The sequence below is a fragment of the Antechinus flavipes genome, chromosome 4 (assembly GCF_016432865.1).
Source record: "Antechinus flavipes isolate AdamAnt ecotype Samford, QLD, Australia chromosome 4, AdamAnt_v2, whole genome shotgun sequence".
Classification (NCBI taxonomy): Eukaryota; Metazoa; Chordata; class Mammalia; order Dasyuromorphia; family Dasyuridae; genus Antechinus; species Antechinus flavipes.
The window spans coordinates 404606586-404624807 of NC_067401.1; positions in this window are offsets into that span (position 1 = coordinate 404606586).

The window sequence follows — 18222 nt, forward strand, 5'->3', positions numbered from 1 at the left end:
GAGCCCAGATAGTATTCTTCAAGAGGTAATAAAGGAAAATTGTCCCAATATTCTAGAAACAGAGAGGGTATTTACTCATTGAAAGAATCCATCAATCATCTTCAGAGATTCCACAGGGAAAACTTCACAGAAGATTGTTGTGAAATTCCCAACTACAATTTCAAGACAAAAAATACTGCAAGCTGCCAGACAGAAAAAATTCAAATATTGGGGAGTAACAGGATTATCCAGGATATGGCAGCTTCTTCAGTAAAGGATTGGGCAAGTCTAGAATACCTTATTCCTGAAGGCAAAGGACTGTGGGTTACAACCAAGAAATAACTACCCAGTGAGATTCAGCATCATCTTTCAGGGGAGGAAGTAAGAAACTTTCAATCATTTCTATTTTAAAAACTAGAATTAATCAGAAAATTTAATCTACAAAAACAGGACCCAAGAGAAGCATAGAAAGATAAATGGAAAAAAATACATATTATTTAAACGTCAAATTGTTAATATCCCTAGAGTGGAAAATGATATCTGTAACTCTTATGAACAGTCATTGTGAATTGTCATTGTGATAGATCAAAGGGAGGGGAGGATGAAATTGGGGGGAGGGAGAGGGGGAAGATCTTATTACATAGACTGAGGGTGTGGTTGTAAATGGACTCTGATGTGATAACATCAAAGAAAGTGTCATTAAGGAATGAAAAAAAAATTCTTCACTGGAAAAAAGAGTAAAGGGGAGGTATACTGGGGCAATTAGTTCCCATAAAGAAGCAAAAAAGACCTATTACAATGAAGGGATGAGCATTGTCTGAAGTTTGATCTCATCAGTTTTTGTTCTAAGTGAGAATAACAATCATTCAGTTGGGGTAGAAATTTATCTAATCCTATAAAGAAGTAGAAAGAAAAATAGAAAACAAAAGAGAGGGACAGGATAGAATATAGTGCAGAAACCCCAGGGGAAAAGGTAAAAGAAGGAAAGAAGATGTGACAGAAGATAATGGAGTGGGTTATAAAAACACTACTAAGAGAAGGGGCAAGGTGAAAGGAGATAAGGTAGTTAGTGAGGTGGATAAAAAAGTACTACTAAGAGGGGGAGGTATATTAGGAGATAAAACAGTAAGTGGAATGGGTAAAAACAAACAAAACAAAACAAAACAAAATCTTTTTCTAAGGTAAAAGAGGAAAGAGAGAACAAAAACATATAGGGAAAAATTGTTTGGAGGAAAATGCACAGCTGGTAACCATAGTGTTGTGTCACAGTTCCTTTTTAATGTCCTGACCCTGTTTCCCTAATTGCCCTCAGTTACTCTGCCCCCAAATCCCAGACTCTAATCATTCCCTCTTAATGTTGATAGGATAAAGGTTTATCCATTTTAGACATCATTAGGATATCGGGAGCCTCTCCAGTCCCTCCCTCCATTTTGTCATCCTAGGTTCCTCCCCCCAGGTTCCTCCCCCCTTAGGTCACCCTCATTAAATCATCCCCATCTCAGGTACCTCCCCTATTATGTCATTATTCTTGTTACCCTATAAAAGAATCTTATATATGCCATTTGCTGCTGAATTCTTGGAGAAGATGGTCTCATTCAGTCCTGAGACCAAACCATGGATCCATTTAGTCCCAGGAAATCTCTCTCTTTCAAATAAAATATTGTTCTCTAATCTCTATCCTGCCTCAGTTTCTCTGGCATTAAAACAGCTGTGAATGTGAATGATATAATCTCTCCCCTAAAATGGAAGTGAATAGCAGAGTAGATTAAAAAATAGAATCCTACAATATGTTACTTACCAAAAATACATTTGACACAGAGAAACACATACAGAGTAAAGGTACAAGGCTAGAACAGAATTTATTATATTTCATCTGAAGTTAAGAAAAGAAAGAAATAAAAAGCAGGGGTAGCTTTTCTGATACCTGATAAAGTAAAAATAAAAATTGACCTAATTGAAAGAGATAAGGAAGTAAAGAGTATCATAAGTAGTGAAGTGTTGATACTAAATGTGTATGCACCAAGTGATAAAGCAGCCAACTTTTTAGAGAAGATTTTAGGCCAGTTACAGGAAGAAATAACTAAACTACACTAGTGGGAAACCTTGACCTTCCCCTATGAGAATCAGACAACTAGGGAGGTTAATAGAATCTTAGAAAACCTAGATATGACTATGTCTGTAGAAAATTGAATAAGGACAGAAAGGAAGACACTTTTCTCAGCAGCAAATGGCACCTGCACAAAAATTGATGATATAATAGGGAATAAAAACCTCACAACCAAATGCAGAAAGGCAGAAATAGTAAATGCTTCCTTTTCAGACATTCTATCTATCTATCTATCTATTCCATATATAACACTTGATAATTTCATCCAAGAAAATAACACTAATGATGAAACATATCAAACCAATGGGATACAGCCAAAGCAATTCTAAGGGAAAATTTTATATCTCTAAATATCTACATGAATAAATAGAGAAAGAGGAGATCAAAGAATTGGGCAAACAACTAAAAAAGCTAGAACAATTACATATTAAAAACCCCAATTAAATACAAAATTAAAAATTCTGAAACTCAAAGGAGAGATTAATAAAACTGAAATTAAGAAAACTATTAAGCTAATAAACTAAGAATGGCTTTATTTAAAAAAATAATAATAATAATAAATACAACAAGCCCTTGGTTAATGTGATCAGAAAAAGGGAAAAAAAATCCAAATAACCACTATCAAAATTGAAAAGGGTGAGCTTACCACCAATGACATAGGAATTAAAGCAAGAATTAGGAGCTATTTCATCCAACTCTGTGGCAGCAACTCTGACAGTCTAACTGAAATGGACAAATATTTACAAAAGCATAAATTTCCCAGTAAATAAGTTACTTAAGTTCCATTTTAGAAAAATAAATTGGGACTTCCGGTTAAGATGGCAGAGAGGAGGCACACAGCTGTGTAGCTCCACGCTTTCTCTCACTATCCATTTCATCACAAGCCTCTGAATTAATGCTTGACCGAAAAAAAACCCACAAATAGCTACCAAGAGAAGCCATCCTTGAGATTCACCAAGAAAGGTCTGTCTTTACCGGAGGGCTGGGACGGTTTTAGATCGGGCGCAGGCGGCGGGCAGTGGTAGTGAGAGCACGGGAGCAGACTGGAGAGGGGTGGGGAGTGATCGCAGCTGTCTCTGCGGGGAGAGCTTCGCTACAGGTTTGGATACTTTGCTCCGGCAGCAAGTCAGCAGCCCAGCAGAGAAGCTAAAAACACCGGGGGTGAAGAATACAACCCCAAACAGCTGGAGTCTCTCGGGACCTGGCCGCCCCCCCCTTCCCGCCCCCACAGTGACTCAGCACGCTCTGGGATCTCAGAGCGCACGCGCAACACAGTCGGGCTAGTGCCTCACTGCTGCCCCCCGCAGTCTGGAGAGGAAGCTCGATAACACACCCAGCCCCTCCCCCAAAGGAAGACTCCAGTTTTTTCTGTTTTTCTTTGCTAGTTTGTCTTTGATTATTAGACAGAATGAGCAAGAAACTGAAGAGGACTTTAACCCTTGACAGCTTCTATACAGATAGAGAGCAGACTCTAAATCCTGAGGAGACTAAAAACAGACAGTCCCCAGGTGAATCCCCAAAGGAGGAGATCATCTGTTCCTCAGCACAGATGAACCTCATAGAAGTAATTAAAAAGGCTCTCACAAGAGAGTTAGAAGAAAAATGGGAAAAGGAGAGGGAGGCTTGGCAAAAGAGCCTGGAGAAGTCAGTTAAAGAGAGAGTGGATAAAGAAGTAAAATCCTTGAAAAATAGTATTGGTGAACTGGAAAACAAAATTGGCAAAATGGAAAAAAATTCCACAGAACAAAAGAACTCAATGGGACAATTAGAAAAAGATTTTTAAAAAGTGAGTGAAGAAAATACTTCACTGAAAATCAGAATTGAACAATTGGAATTGAATGACTCGAGGAGACAAGAAGAATCAGTCAAGCAAATCCCAAAACAATCAAACAATGGAAAAGAATGTGAAATACCTTCTGGGGAAGACAACAGACCTGGAAAACAGATCCAGGAGAGACAATCTGAGAATCATTGGACTCCCAGAAAAGCATGATGAAAAAAAGAGCCTGGACACTATTTTCCAGGAAATTATCAAAGAGAACTGCCCATAAGTCATAGGAACAGAGGAAAAAATAAACATTGAAAGGATTCATCGATCACCCACTGAAAGGGATCCTAAAATCAAAACACCAAGAAATATAGTGGCCAAATGCAAGAATCTTCAGACGAAGGAAAAAATATTGCAAGTGGCTAGAAAAACCCAATTCAGGTATCAAGGAGCCACAATAAGGATCACCCAGGATCTGGCAGCATCCACATTAAAAGATCAAAGGGCCTGGAATATGATACTCCGAAAGGCTAAGGAACTTGGTATGCAACCAAAAATAACTTACCCAGCGAGAATGAGCATCTTTTTTCCAGGGAAGAAGATGGACATTCAACGAAGTAAGCGAATTCCATCTATTTCTGATGAAAAAGCCAGAACTTAACAAAAAGTTTGATCTACAAATATAGAACCCAAGAGAAATCTAAAAAGGTAAAGATTAATCTTGGGAACTATATTTCGACTATATAGATGTATAAAGAATACATGTATACCTTGTTCTAGAAATTGATGTGGAAAGGACATTGTACCAGAAAAAGGGTAAAGTGGAGGTAGTACATCTCATGAAGAGGCATAGGAAACCTATTATATCTGAGAGAAAGAATGGAGGGGGATGAATATACTGGGTATCTTACTGCCTTCAGAATTGGCTTTAAGTGAAAAATCTTAAGACATATTCAATCTATGGTGAAACTTCTCCCACATCATTGAAAAGTGAGAAGGGAAAAGTGAAAAGGGAAGGAATAAGCTAAGTGGAAGGGAATACGGGAACTGGGAGGAAAAGCGGTAAGATAGGGGGAGGAACTCTAAGGCGGGGGGAGGGATACTAAAAAGGGAGGGCTGTGAGAAGCAAGTGGTGCTCACAAGCTTAATACTGGGAAGGGGGGAAAGGGGAAAGAAGGGAGAAAAGCATAAACCGGGGTTAACAAGATGGCAAGTAATACAGAATTGGTCATTCTAACCATAAATGTGAATGGGGTAAACTCCCCCATAAAGAGGAAGCGGTTAGCAGAAGGGATTAAAAGCCAGAATCCTACAATATGTTGTTTAGGGGAAACACACCTGAAGCGGGGAGATACATGCAGGTTAAAGGTAAAAGGTTGGAGCAAAATCTACTATGCTTCAGGTAAAGTCAAAAAAGCAGGGGTAGCCATCCTGATCTCAGATCAGACTAAAGCAAAAATTGATCTAATTAAAAGAGATAAAGAAGGGCACTATATCTTGCTAAAGAATAGCATGGATAATGAAGCACTATCTATATCAAACATATATGCACCAAGTGGTTTAGCATCTAAATTCTTAAAAGAGAAATTAAGAGAGCTGCAAGAAGAAATAGACAGTAAAACTATAATAGTGGGAGATCTTAACCTTGCACTCTCAGAATTAGATCAATCAAACCACAAAATAAATAAGAAAGAAGTCAAAGAGGTAAATAGAATACTAGAAAAGTTAGATATGATAGATCTCTGGATAAAATGTAATGGAGACAGAAAGGAATACACTTTCTTTTCAGCAGTTCATGGAACCTATACAAAAATTGACCATATATTAGGACATAAAAACCTCAAACTCAAATGCAGTAAGGCAGAAATAGTAAATGCATCCTTTTCAGACCACGATGCAATGAAAATTACATTCAACAAAAAACCAGGGGGAAGTAGACCAAAAAATAATTGGAAACTAAATAATCTCATACTAAAGAATGATTGGGTGAAACAGCAAATCATAGACATAATTAATAACTTCACCCAAGAAAACGATAATAATGAGACATCATACCAAAATGTATGGGATGCAGCCAAAGCGGTAATAAGGGGAAATTTCATATCTCTAGAGGCCTATTTGTATAAAATAGAGAAAGAGAAGGTCAATGAATTGGGTTTGCAACTAAAAATGCTAGAAAAGGAACAAATTAAAAACCCTCAGTCAAACACTAAACTTGAAATTCTAAAAATAAAAGGAGAGATCAATAAAATTGAAAGTAAAAAAACTATTGAATTGATTAATAAAACTAAGAGTTGGTTCTATGAAAAAACCAACAAAATAGACAAATCCTTAGTAAATCTGATTAAAAAAAGGAAAGAGGAAAATCAAATTGTTAGTCTTAAAAATGAAAAGGGAGAACTCGCCACTAACGAAGAGGAAATTAGAGCAATAATTAGGAGTTACTTTGCCCAACTTTATGCCAATAAATTCGACAACTTAAATGAAATAGAAAAATACCTCCAAAAATATAGCTTGCCCAAACTAACAGAGGAAGAAGTAAATATCCTAAACAGTCCCATCTCAGAAAAAGAAATAGAACAAACTATCAATCAACTCCTTAAGAAAAAATCCCCAGGACCAGATGGATTTACATGTGAATTCTACCAAACATTTAAAGAACAATTAACTCCAATGTTATATAAACTATTGGAAAAAATAGGGATTGAAGGAGTCCTACCAAACTCCTTTTATGACACAGACATGGTACTGATACCTAAACCAGGTAGGCTGAAAACAGAGAAAGAAAATTATAGACCAATCTCCCTAATGAATATTGATGCTAAAATCTTAAATAAAATATTAGCAAAAAGATTACAGAAAATCGTCACCAGGATAATACACTATGACCAAGTAGGATTTATACCAGGAATGCAGGGCTGGTTCAATATTAGGAAAACTATTTGGGCATAATTCCAGATTGCTCTCCAGAATGGTTGGATTCGTTCACAACTCCACCAACAATGCATTAGTGTCCCAGTTTTCCCGCATCCCCTCCAACATTCATCATTATTTTTTCCTGTCATCTTAGCCAATCTGACAGGTGTGTAGTGGTATCTCAGAGTTGTCTTAATTTGCATTTCTCTGATCAATAATGATTTGGAACACTCTTTCATATGAGTGGTAATAGTTTCAATCTCATCCTCTGAAAATTGTCTGTTCATATCCTTTGACCATTTATCAATTGGAGAATGGCTTGATTTCTTATAAATTTGAGTCAGTTCTCTATATATTTTGGAAATGAGGCCTTTATCAGAACCTTTAACTGTGAAAATGTTTCCCAGTTTGTTGCTTCCCTTCTAATCTTGTTTGCATTAGTTTTATTTGTACAAAGGCTTTTTAATTTGATGTAATCGAAATTTTCTATTCTGTGATCAGTAATGGTCTCTAGTTCATCTTTGGTCACAAATTTCTTTCTCCTCCACAAGTCTGAGAGATAAACTATTCTATGTTCCTCTAATTTATTTATAATCTCGTTCTTTATGCCTAGGTCATAGACCCATTTTGATCTTATCTTGGTATATGGTGTTAAGTGTGGGTCCATGCCTAATTTCTGCCATACTAATTTCCAATTATCCCAGCAGTTTTTATCAAATAATGAATTTTTTTCCCAGAAGTTAGAGGCTTTGGGTTTGTCAAACACTAGATTGCTGTAATTGACTATTCTGTCTTGTGAGCCTAGCCTTTTCCACTGATCCACTAATCTATTTCTTAGCCAATACCAAATGGTTTTGGTGACTGCTGCTTTATAATATAATTTTAGATCAGGTACAGCTAGGCCACCTTCATTTGATTTTTTTTTTCATTAATTCCCTTGAGATTCTCGACTTTTATTGTTCCATATGAATTTTGTTGTTATTTTTTCTAGATCAATAAAATATTTTCTTGGAAGTCTGATTGGTATAGCACTAAATAAATAGATTAGTTTAGGGAGTATTGTCATCTTTATTATGTTCGCTCGGCCGATCCAAGAGCACTTAATATTTTTCCAATTATTTAAGTCTGACTTTATTTGTGTGGAGACTTTTTTATAATTTTGCTCATATAGTTCCTGACTTTCCTTTGGTAGATAGATTCCCAAATATTTTGTGGTATCAACAGTTATTCTGAATGGAATTTCTCTTTGTATCTCTTGCTGTTGGGTTTTGTTGTTGATGTATAAAAATGCTGAGGATTTATGGGGATTTATTTTGTAGCCAGCTACTTTGCTAAAATTATGAATTATTTCCAATAGCTTTTTGGTAGAATCTCTGGGGTTCTCTAGGTATACCATCATATCATCTGCAAAGAGTGATAGTTTGGTTTCCTCATTGCCTACTCTAATTCCTTTAATATCTTTCTCGACTCTTATTGCCGAGGCTAGTGTTTCTAATACGATATTAAATAATAATGGTGATAGTGGGCAACCTTGCTTCACTCCAGATCTTACTGGGAAAGGTTCCAGTTTTTCCCCATTGCATATGATGCTTACTGATGGTTTTAAATATATGCTCCTGACTATTTTAAGGAAAAGTCCATTTATTCCTATGCTCTCAAGTGTTTTTATTAGGAATGGATGTTGGATTTTATCAAATGCTTTTTCTGCATCTATTGAGATGATCATGTGGTTTTTGTTTGTTTGGTTATTGATATAGTCAATTATGCTAATAGTTTTCCTAATATTGAACCAGCCCTGCATTCCTGGTATAAATCCTACTTGGTCATAGTGTATTATCCTGGTGACAATTTTCTGTAATCTTTTTGCTAATATTTTATTTAAGATTTTAGCATCAATATTCATTAGGGAGATTGGTCTATAATTTTCTTTCTCTGTTTTCAGCCTACCTGGTTTAGGTATCAGTACCATGTAGGCTGAAAACAGAGAAAGAAAATTATAGACCAATCTCCCTAATGAATATTGATGCTAAAATCTTAAATAAAATATTAGCAAAAAGATTACAGAAAATCGTCACCAGGATAATACACTATGACCAAGTAGGATTTATACCAGGAATGCAGGGCTGGTTCAATATTAGGAAAACTATTAGCATAATTGACTATATCAATAACCAAACAAACAAAAACCATATGATCATCTCAATAGATGCAGAAAAATCATTTGATAAAATCCAACATCCATTCCTAATAAAAACACTTGAGAGCATAGGAATAAATGGACTTTTCCTTAAAATAGTCAGGAGCATATATTTAAAACCATCAGTAAGCATCATATGCAATGGGGAAAAACTGGAACCTTTCCCAGTAAGATCTGGAGTGAAGCAAGGTTGTCCACTATCACCATTATTATGTAATATCATATTAGAAACACTAGCCTCGGCAATAAGAGTCAAGAAAGATATTAAAGGAATTAGAGTAGGCAATGAAGAAACCAAACTATCATTCTTTGCAGATGATATGATGGTATACCTAGAGAACCCCAGAGATTCTACTAAAAAGCTATTAGAAATAATTCATAATTTTAGCAAAGTAGCTGGCTACAAAATAAATCCCCATAAACCCTCAGCATTTTTATACATCACCAACAAAACCCAACAGCAAGAGATACAAAGAGAAATTCCATTCAGAATAACTGTTGATACCATAAAATATTTGGGAATCTATCTACCAAAGGAAAGTCAGGAACTATATGAGCAAAATTATAAAAAAGTCTCCACACAAATAAAGTCAGACTTAAATAATTGGAAAAATATTAAGTGCTCTTGGATCGGCCGAGCAAACATAATAAAGATGACAATACTCCCTAAACTAATCTATTTATTTAGTGCTATTCCAATCAGACTTCCAAGAAAATATTTTATTGATCTAGAAAAAATAACAACAAAATTCATATGGAACAATAAAAAGTCGAGAATCTCAAGGGAATTAGTGAAAAAAAAAATCAAATGAAGGTGGCCTAGCTGTACCTGATCTAAAATTATATTATAAAGCAGCAGTCACCAAAACCATTTGGTATTGGCTAAGAAATAGATTAGTGGATCAGTGGAAAAGGTTAGGTTAACACAACAGAATAGTCAACTATAGCAATCTAGTGTTTGACAAACCCAAAGCCCCTAACTTCTGGGAAAAGAATTCATTATTTGACAAAAACTGCTGGGATAATTGGAAATTAGTATGGCAGAAATTAGGCATGGACCCACACTTAACACCATATACCAAGATAAGATCAAAATGGGTCCATGACCTAGGCATAAAGAACGAGATTATAAATAAATTAGAGGAACATAGAATAGTTTATCTCTCAGACTTGTGGAGGAGAAAGAAATTTGTGACCAAAGATGAACTAGAGACCATTACTGATCACAAAATAGAAAATTTTGTTTACATCAAATTAAAAAGCCTTTGTACAAACAAAACTAATGCAAACAAGATTAGAAGGGAAGCAACAAACTGGGAAAACATCTTCACAGTTAAAGGTTCTGATAAAGGCCTCATTTCCAAAATATATAGAGAACTGACTCAAATTTATAAGAAATCAAGCCATTCCCCAATTGATAAATGGTCAAAGGATATGAACAGACAATTTTCAGAGGATGAAATTGAAACTATTACCACTCATATGAAAGAGTGTTCCAAATCATTATTGATCAGAGAAATGCAAATTAAGACAACTCTGAGATACCACTATATACCTGTCAGATTGGCTAAGATGACAGGAAAAAATAATGATGAATGTTGGAGGGGATGTGGGAAAACTGGGACACTGATGCATTGTTGGTGGAGTTGCGAACGAATGCAACCATTCTGGAGAGCAATCTGGAATTATGCCCAAAAAATTATCAAATTGTGCATACCCTTTGATCCAGCAGTGTTTCTATTGGGCTTATATCCCAAAAAAATACTAAAGAAGGGAAAGGGACCTGTATGTGCCAAAATGTTTGTAGCAGCCCTATTTGTAGTGGCTAGAAACTGGAAAATGAATGGATGCCCATCAATTGGAGAATGGCTGGGTAAATTGTGGTATATGAATGTTATGGAATATTATTGTTCTGTAAGAAATGACCTGCAGGATGAATACAGAGAGGACTGGCGAGACTTACATGAACTGATGCTAAGTGAAATGAGCAGAACCAGGAGATCATTATACACTTCGACAACGATATTGTATGAGGACATATTTTGATGGAAGTGGATTTCTTTCTTTCTTTTTTTTTTTAATTTTTTATTTAATAATTACTTTATATTGACACTCGTTTCGGTTCCGATTTTTTTTTCCCCTCCCTCCCTCCACCCCTTCCCCTAGATGGCAAGCAGTCCTTTATATGTTGGATATGTTGCAGTATATCCTAGATACAATATATGTTTGCAGAACCGAACAGTTCTCTTGTTGCTTAGGGAGAATTGGATTCAGAAGGTATAAATAACCTGGGAAGAAAAACAAAAATGCAGATAGTTTACATTCGTTTCCCAGTGTTCTTTCTTTGGGTGTAGCTGCTTTTGTCCATCATTTATCAATTGAAACTCAGGTCTCTTTGTCAAAGAAATCCACTTCCATTAAAATATGTCCTTATACAATATCATTGTCGAAGTGTATAATGATCTCCTGGTTCTGCTCATTTCACTTAGCATCAGTTCATGTAAGTCTCGCCAGTCCTCTCTGTATTCATCCTGCTGGTCATTTCTTACAGAACAATAATATTCCATAACATTCATATACCACAATTTACCCAGCCATTCTCCAATTGATGGGCATCCATTCATTTTCCAGTTTCTAGCCACTACAAACAGGGCTGCTACAAACATTTTGGCACATACAGGTCCCTTTCCCTTCTTTAGTATTTCTTTGGGATATAAGCCCAATAGAAACACTGCTGGATCAAAAGGTATGCACAATTTGATAATTTTTTGGGCATAATTCCAGATTGCTCTCCAGAATGGTTGGATTCGTTCACAACTCCACCAACAATGCATTAGTGTCCCAGTTTTCCCGCATCCCCTCCAACATTCATCATTATTTTTTCCTGTCATCTTAGCCAATCTGACAGGTGTGTAGTGGTATCTCAGAGTTGTTTTAATTTGCATTTCTCTGTTCAATAATGATTTGGAACACTCTTTCATATGAGTGGTAATAGTTTCAATCTCATCCTCTGAAAATTGTCTGTTCATATCCTTTGACCATTTATCAATTGGAGAATGGCTTGATTTCTTATAAATTTGAGTCAGTTCTCTATGTATTTTGGAAATGAGGCCTTTATCAGAACCTTTAACTGTGAAAATGTTTTCCCAGTTTGTTGCTTCCCTTCTAATCTTGTTTGCATTAGTTTTATTTGTACAAAGGCTTTTTAATTTGATGTAATTGAAATTTTCTATTCTGTGATCAGTAATGGTCTCTAGTTCATCTTTGGTCACAAATTTCTTTCTCCTCCACAAGTCTGAGAGATAAACTATTCTATGTTCCTCTAATTTATTTATAATCTCGTTCTTTATGCCTAGGTCATAGACCCATTTTGATCTTATCTTGGTATATGGTGTTAAGTGTGGGTCCATGCCTAATTTCTGCCATACTAATTTCCAATTATCCCAGCAGTTTTTATCAAATAATGAATTCTTTTCCCAGAAGTTAGGGGCTTTGGGTTTGTCAAACACTAGATTGCTATAATTGACTATTCTGTCTTGTGAGCCTAGCCTTTTCCACTGATCCACTAATCTATTTCTTAGCCAATACCAAATGGTTTTGGTGACTGCTGCTTTATAATATAATTTTAGATCAGGTACAGCTAGGCCACCTTCATTTGATTTTTTTTTCATTAATTCCCTTGAGATTCTCGACTTTTTATTGTTCCATATGAATTTTGTTGTTATTTTTTCTAGATCAATAAAATATTTTCTTGGAAGTCTGATTGGTATAGCACTAAATAAATAGATTAGTTTAGGGAGTATTGTCATCTTTATTATGTTCGCTCGGCCGATCCAAGAGCACTTAATATTTTTCCAATTATTTAAGTCTGACTTTATTTGTGTGGAGACTTTTTTATAATTTTGCTCATATAGTTCCTGACTTTCCTTTGGTAGATAGATTCCCAAATATTTTATGGTATCAACAGTTATTCTGAATGGAATTTCTCTTTGTATCTCTTGCTGTTGGGTTTTGTTGGTGATGTATAAAAATGCTGAGGATTTATGGGGATTTATTTTGTAGCCAGCTACTTTGCTAAAATTATGAATTATTTCCAATAGCTTTTTGGTAGAATCTCTGGGGTTCTCTAGGTATACCATCATATCATCTGCAAAGAGTGATAGTTTGGTTTCCTCATTGCCTACTCTAATTCCTTTAATATCTTTCTCGACTCTTATTGCCGAGGCTAGTGTTTCTAATACGATATTAAATAATAATGGTGATAGTGGGCAACCTTGCTTCACTCCAGATCTTACTGGGAAAGGTTCCAGTTTTTCCCCATTGCATATGATGCTTACTGATGGTTTTAAATATATGCTCCTGACTATTTTAAGGAAAAGTCCATTTATTCCTATGCTCTCAATTGTTTTTATTAGGAATGGATGTTGGATTTTATCAAATGCTTTTTCTGCATCTATTGAGATGATCATGTAGTTTTTGTTTGTTTGGTTATTGATATAGTCAATTATGCTAATAGTTTTCCTAATATTGAACCAGCCCTGCATTCCTGGTATAAATCCTACTTGGTCATAGTGTATTATCATGGTGACAATTTTCTGTAATCTTTTTGCTAATATTTTATTTAAGATTTTAGCATCAATATTCATTAGGGAGATTGGTCTATAATTTTCTTTCTCTGTTTTCAGCCTACCTGGTTTAGGTATCAGTACCATGTCTGTGTCATAAAAGGAGTTTGGTAGGACTCCTTCAATCCCTATTTTTTTCCAATAGTTTATATAACATTGGAGTTAATTGTTCTTTAAATGTTTGGTAGAATTCACATGTAAATCCATCTGGTCCTGGGGATTTTTTCTTAGGGAGTTGATTGATAGTTTGTTCTATTTCTTTTTCTGAGATGGGACTGTTAGAATATTTACTTCTTCCTCTGTTAGTTTGGGCAAGCTGTATTTTTGGAGGTATTTTTCTATTTCATTCAAGTTGTCGAATTTATTGGCATAAAGTTGGGCAAAGTAACTCCTAATTATTGCTCTAATTTCCTCTTCGTTAGTGGTGAGTTCTCCCTTTTCATTTTTAAGACTAACAATTTGATTTTCCTCTTTCCTTTTTTTAATCAGATTTACTAAGGGTTTGTCTATTTTGTTGGTTTTTTCATAGAACCAACTCTTAGTTTTATTAATCAATTCAATAGTTTTTTTATTTTCAATTTTATTGATCTCACCTTTTATTTTTAGAATTTCAAGTGGATTTCTTTCACAAAGAGACCTAACTGAGTTTCAATTGATAAATGACGGACAAAAGCAGCTACACCCAAAGAAAGAACACTGGGAAACGAATGTGAACTATCTGCATTTTTGTTTTTCTTCCCGGGTTATTTATACCTTCTGAATCCAATTCTCCCTATGCAACAAGAGACTGTTTGGTTCTGCAAACATATAATGTATCTAGGATATACTGCAACATATCCAACATATAAAGGACTGCTTGCCATCTAGGGGAGGGGCTGGAGGGAGGGAGGGGAAAAAATTGGAACAGAAACGAGTACAAAGGATAATGTTGTAAAAAAAAAAAAATTACCCTGGCATGGATTCTGTCGATATAAAGTAATTATTAAATAAAAATTTAAAAAAAAAAAAGAAAAATAAATTGAACAAGACAATAACAGACTCCCAAGAATAAAATCCCCAGGCCCACATGGATTCACAAGTGAATTCTACCAAACATTTAAAGAAATGAAGTCTGATGCTATGTAAACTATTTGGAAAAATAGCTAAAGAGGGAGTACTGACAAATTCCTTCTTTTTTTTTTTTTTTTTTTTAAGATTATTTTATTTATTATGTAATTTTTGATCATCAGTCTTTTTTTTTTTTAATTTTTTATTTAATAATTACATTATATTGACACTCGTTTCTGTTCCGATTTTTTCCCCCTCCCTCCCTCCACCCCCTCCCCTAGATGGCAAGCAGTCCTTTATATGTTGGATATGTTGCAGTATATCCTAGATACAATATATGTTTGCAGAACCGAACAGTTCTCTTGTTGCATAGGGAGAATTGGATTCAGAAGGTATAAATAATCCAGGAAGAAAAACAAAAATGCAGATAGTTTACATTCGTTTCCCAGTGTTCTTTCTTTGGGTGTAGCTGCTTTTGTCCGTCATTTATCAATTGAAACTCAGGTCTCTTTGTCAAAGAAATCCACTTCCATCAAAATATGTCCTCATACAATATCGTTGTCGAAGTGTATAATGATCTCCTGGTTCTGCTCATTTCACTTAGCATCAGTTCATGTAACGCTCGCCAGTCCTCTCTGTATTCATCCTGCTGGTCATTTCTTACAGAACAATAATATTCCATAACATTCATATAGCACAATTTACCCAGCCATTCTCCAATTGATGGGCATCCATTCATTTTCCAGTTTCTAGCCACTACAAACAGGGCTGCTACAAACATTTTGGCACATACAGGTCCCTTTCCCTTCTTTAGTATTTCTTGGGGATATAAGCCCAATAGAAACACTGCTGGATCAAAGGGTATGCACAATTTGATAATTTTTTGGGCATAATTCCAGATTGCTCTCCAGAATGGTTGGATTCGTTCACAACTCCACCAACAATGCATTAGTGTCCCAGTTTTCCCGCATCCCCTCCAACATTCATCATTATTTTTTCCTGTCATCTTAGCCAATCTGACAGGTGTGTAGTGGTATCTCAGAGTTGTCTTAATTTGCATTTCTCTGATCAATAATGATTTGGAACACTCTTTCATATGAGTGGTAATAGTTTCAATCTCATCCTCTGAAAATTGTCTGTTCATATCCTTTGACCATTTATCAATTGGAGAATGGCTTGATTTCTTATAAATTTGAGTCAGTTCTCTATATATTTTGGAAATGAGGCCTTTATCAGAACCTTTAACTGTGAAAATGTTTTCCCAGTTTGTTGCTTCCCTTCTAATCTTGTTTGCATTAGTTTTATTTGTACAAAAGCTTTTTAATTTGATGTAATCGAAATTTTCTATTCTGTGATCAGTAATGGTCTCTAGTTCATCTTTGGTCACAAATTTCTTTCTCCTCCACAAGTCTGAGAGATAAACTATTCTATGTTCCTCTAATTTATTTATAATCTCGTTCTTTATGCCTAGGTCATAGACCCATTTTGATCTTATCTTGGTATATGGTGTTAAGTGTGGGTCCATGCCTAATTTCTGCCATACTAATTTCCAATTATCCCAGCAGTTTTTATCAAATAATGAATTCTTTTCCCAGAAGTTAGGGGCTTTGGGTTTGTCAAACACTAGATTGCTATAATTGACTATTCTGTCTTGTGAGCCTAGCCTTTTCCACTGATCCACTAATCTATTTCTTAGCCAATACCAAATGGTTTTGGTGACTGCTGCTTTATAATATAATTTTAGATCAGGTACAGCTAGGCCACCTTCATTTGATTTTTTTTTCATTAATTCCCTTGAGATTCTCAACTTTTTATTGTTCCATATGAATTTTGTTGTTATTTTTTCTAGATCAATAAAATATTTTCTTGGAAGTCTGATTGGTATAGCACTAAATAAATAGATTAGTTTAGGGAGTATTGTCATCTTTATTATGTTCGCTCGGCCGATCCAAGAGCACTTAATATTTTTCCAATTATTTAAGTCTGACTTTATTTGTGTGGAGACTTTTTTATAATTTTGCTCATATAATTCCTGACTTTCCTTTGGTAGATAGATTCCCAAATATTTTATGGTATCAACAGTTATTCTGAATGGAATTTCTCTTTGTATCTCTTGCTGTTGGGTTTTGTTGGTGATGTATAAAAATGCTGAGGATTTATGGGGATTTATTTTGTAGCCAGCTACTTTGCTAAAATTATGAATTATTTCCAATAGCTTTTTGGTAGAATCTCTGGGGTTCTCTAGGTATACCATCATATCATCTGCAAAGAGTGATAGTTTGGTTTCCTCATTGCCTACTCTAATTCCTTTTATATCTTTCTCGACTCTTATTGCCGAGGCTAGTGTTTCTAATACGATATTAAATAATAATGGTGATAGTGGGCAACCTTGCTTCACTCCAGATCTTACTGGGAAAGGTTCCAGTTTTTCCCCATTGCATATGATGCTTACTGATGGTTTTAAATATATGCTCCTGACTATTTTAAGGAAAAGTCCATTTATTCCTATGCTCTCAAGTGTTTTTATTAGGAATGGATGTTGGATTTTATCAAATGCTTTTTCTGCATCTATTGAGATGATCATGTGGTTTTTGTTTGTTTGGTTATTGATATAGTCAATTATGCTAATAGTTTTCCTAATATTGAACCAGCCCTGCATTCCTGGTATAAATCCTACCTGGTCATAGTGTATTATCCTGGTGACGATTTTCTGTAATCTTTTGGCTAATATTTTATTTAAGATTTTAGCATCAATATTCATTAGGGAGATTGGTCTATAATTTTCTTTCTCTGTTTTCAGCCTACCTGGTTTAGGTATCAGTACCATATCTGTGTCATAAAAGGAGTTTGGTAGGACTCCTTCAATCCCTATTTTTTCAAATAGTTTATATAACATTGGAGTTAATTGTTCTTTAAATGTTTGGTAGAATTCACATGTAAATCCATCTGGTCCTGGGGATTTTTTCTTAGGGAGTTGATTGATAGTTTGTTCTATTTCTTTTTCTGAGATGGGACTGTTTAGGATATTTACTTCTTCCTCTGTTAGTTTGGGCAAGCTGTATTTTTGGAGGTATTTTTCTATTTCATTTGAGTTGTTGAATTTATTGGCATAAAGTTGGGCAAAGTAACTCCTAATTATTGCTCTAATTTCCTCTTCGTTAGTGGTGAGTTCTCCCTTTTCATTTTTAAGACTAACAATTTGATTTTCCTCTTTCCTTTTTTTAATCAGATTTACTAAGGGTTTGTCTATTTTGTTGGTTTTTTCATAGAACCAACTCTTAGTTTTATTAATCAATTCAATAGTTTTTTTACTTACAATTTTATTGATCTCACCTTTTACTTTTAGAATTTCAAGTTTAGTGTTTGACTGGGGGTTTTTAATTTGTTCCTTTTCTAGCATTTTTAATTGCAAACCCAATTCATTGACCTTCTCTTTCTCTATTTTATACAAATAGGCCTCTAGAGATATGAAATTCCCCTTATTACCGCTTTGGCTGCATCCCATACATTTTGGTATGATGTCTCATTATTATCGTTTTCTTGGGTGAAGTTATTAATTATGTCTATGATTTGCTGTTTCACC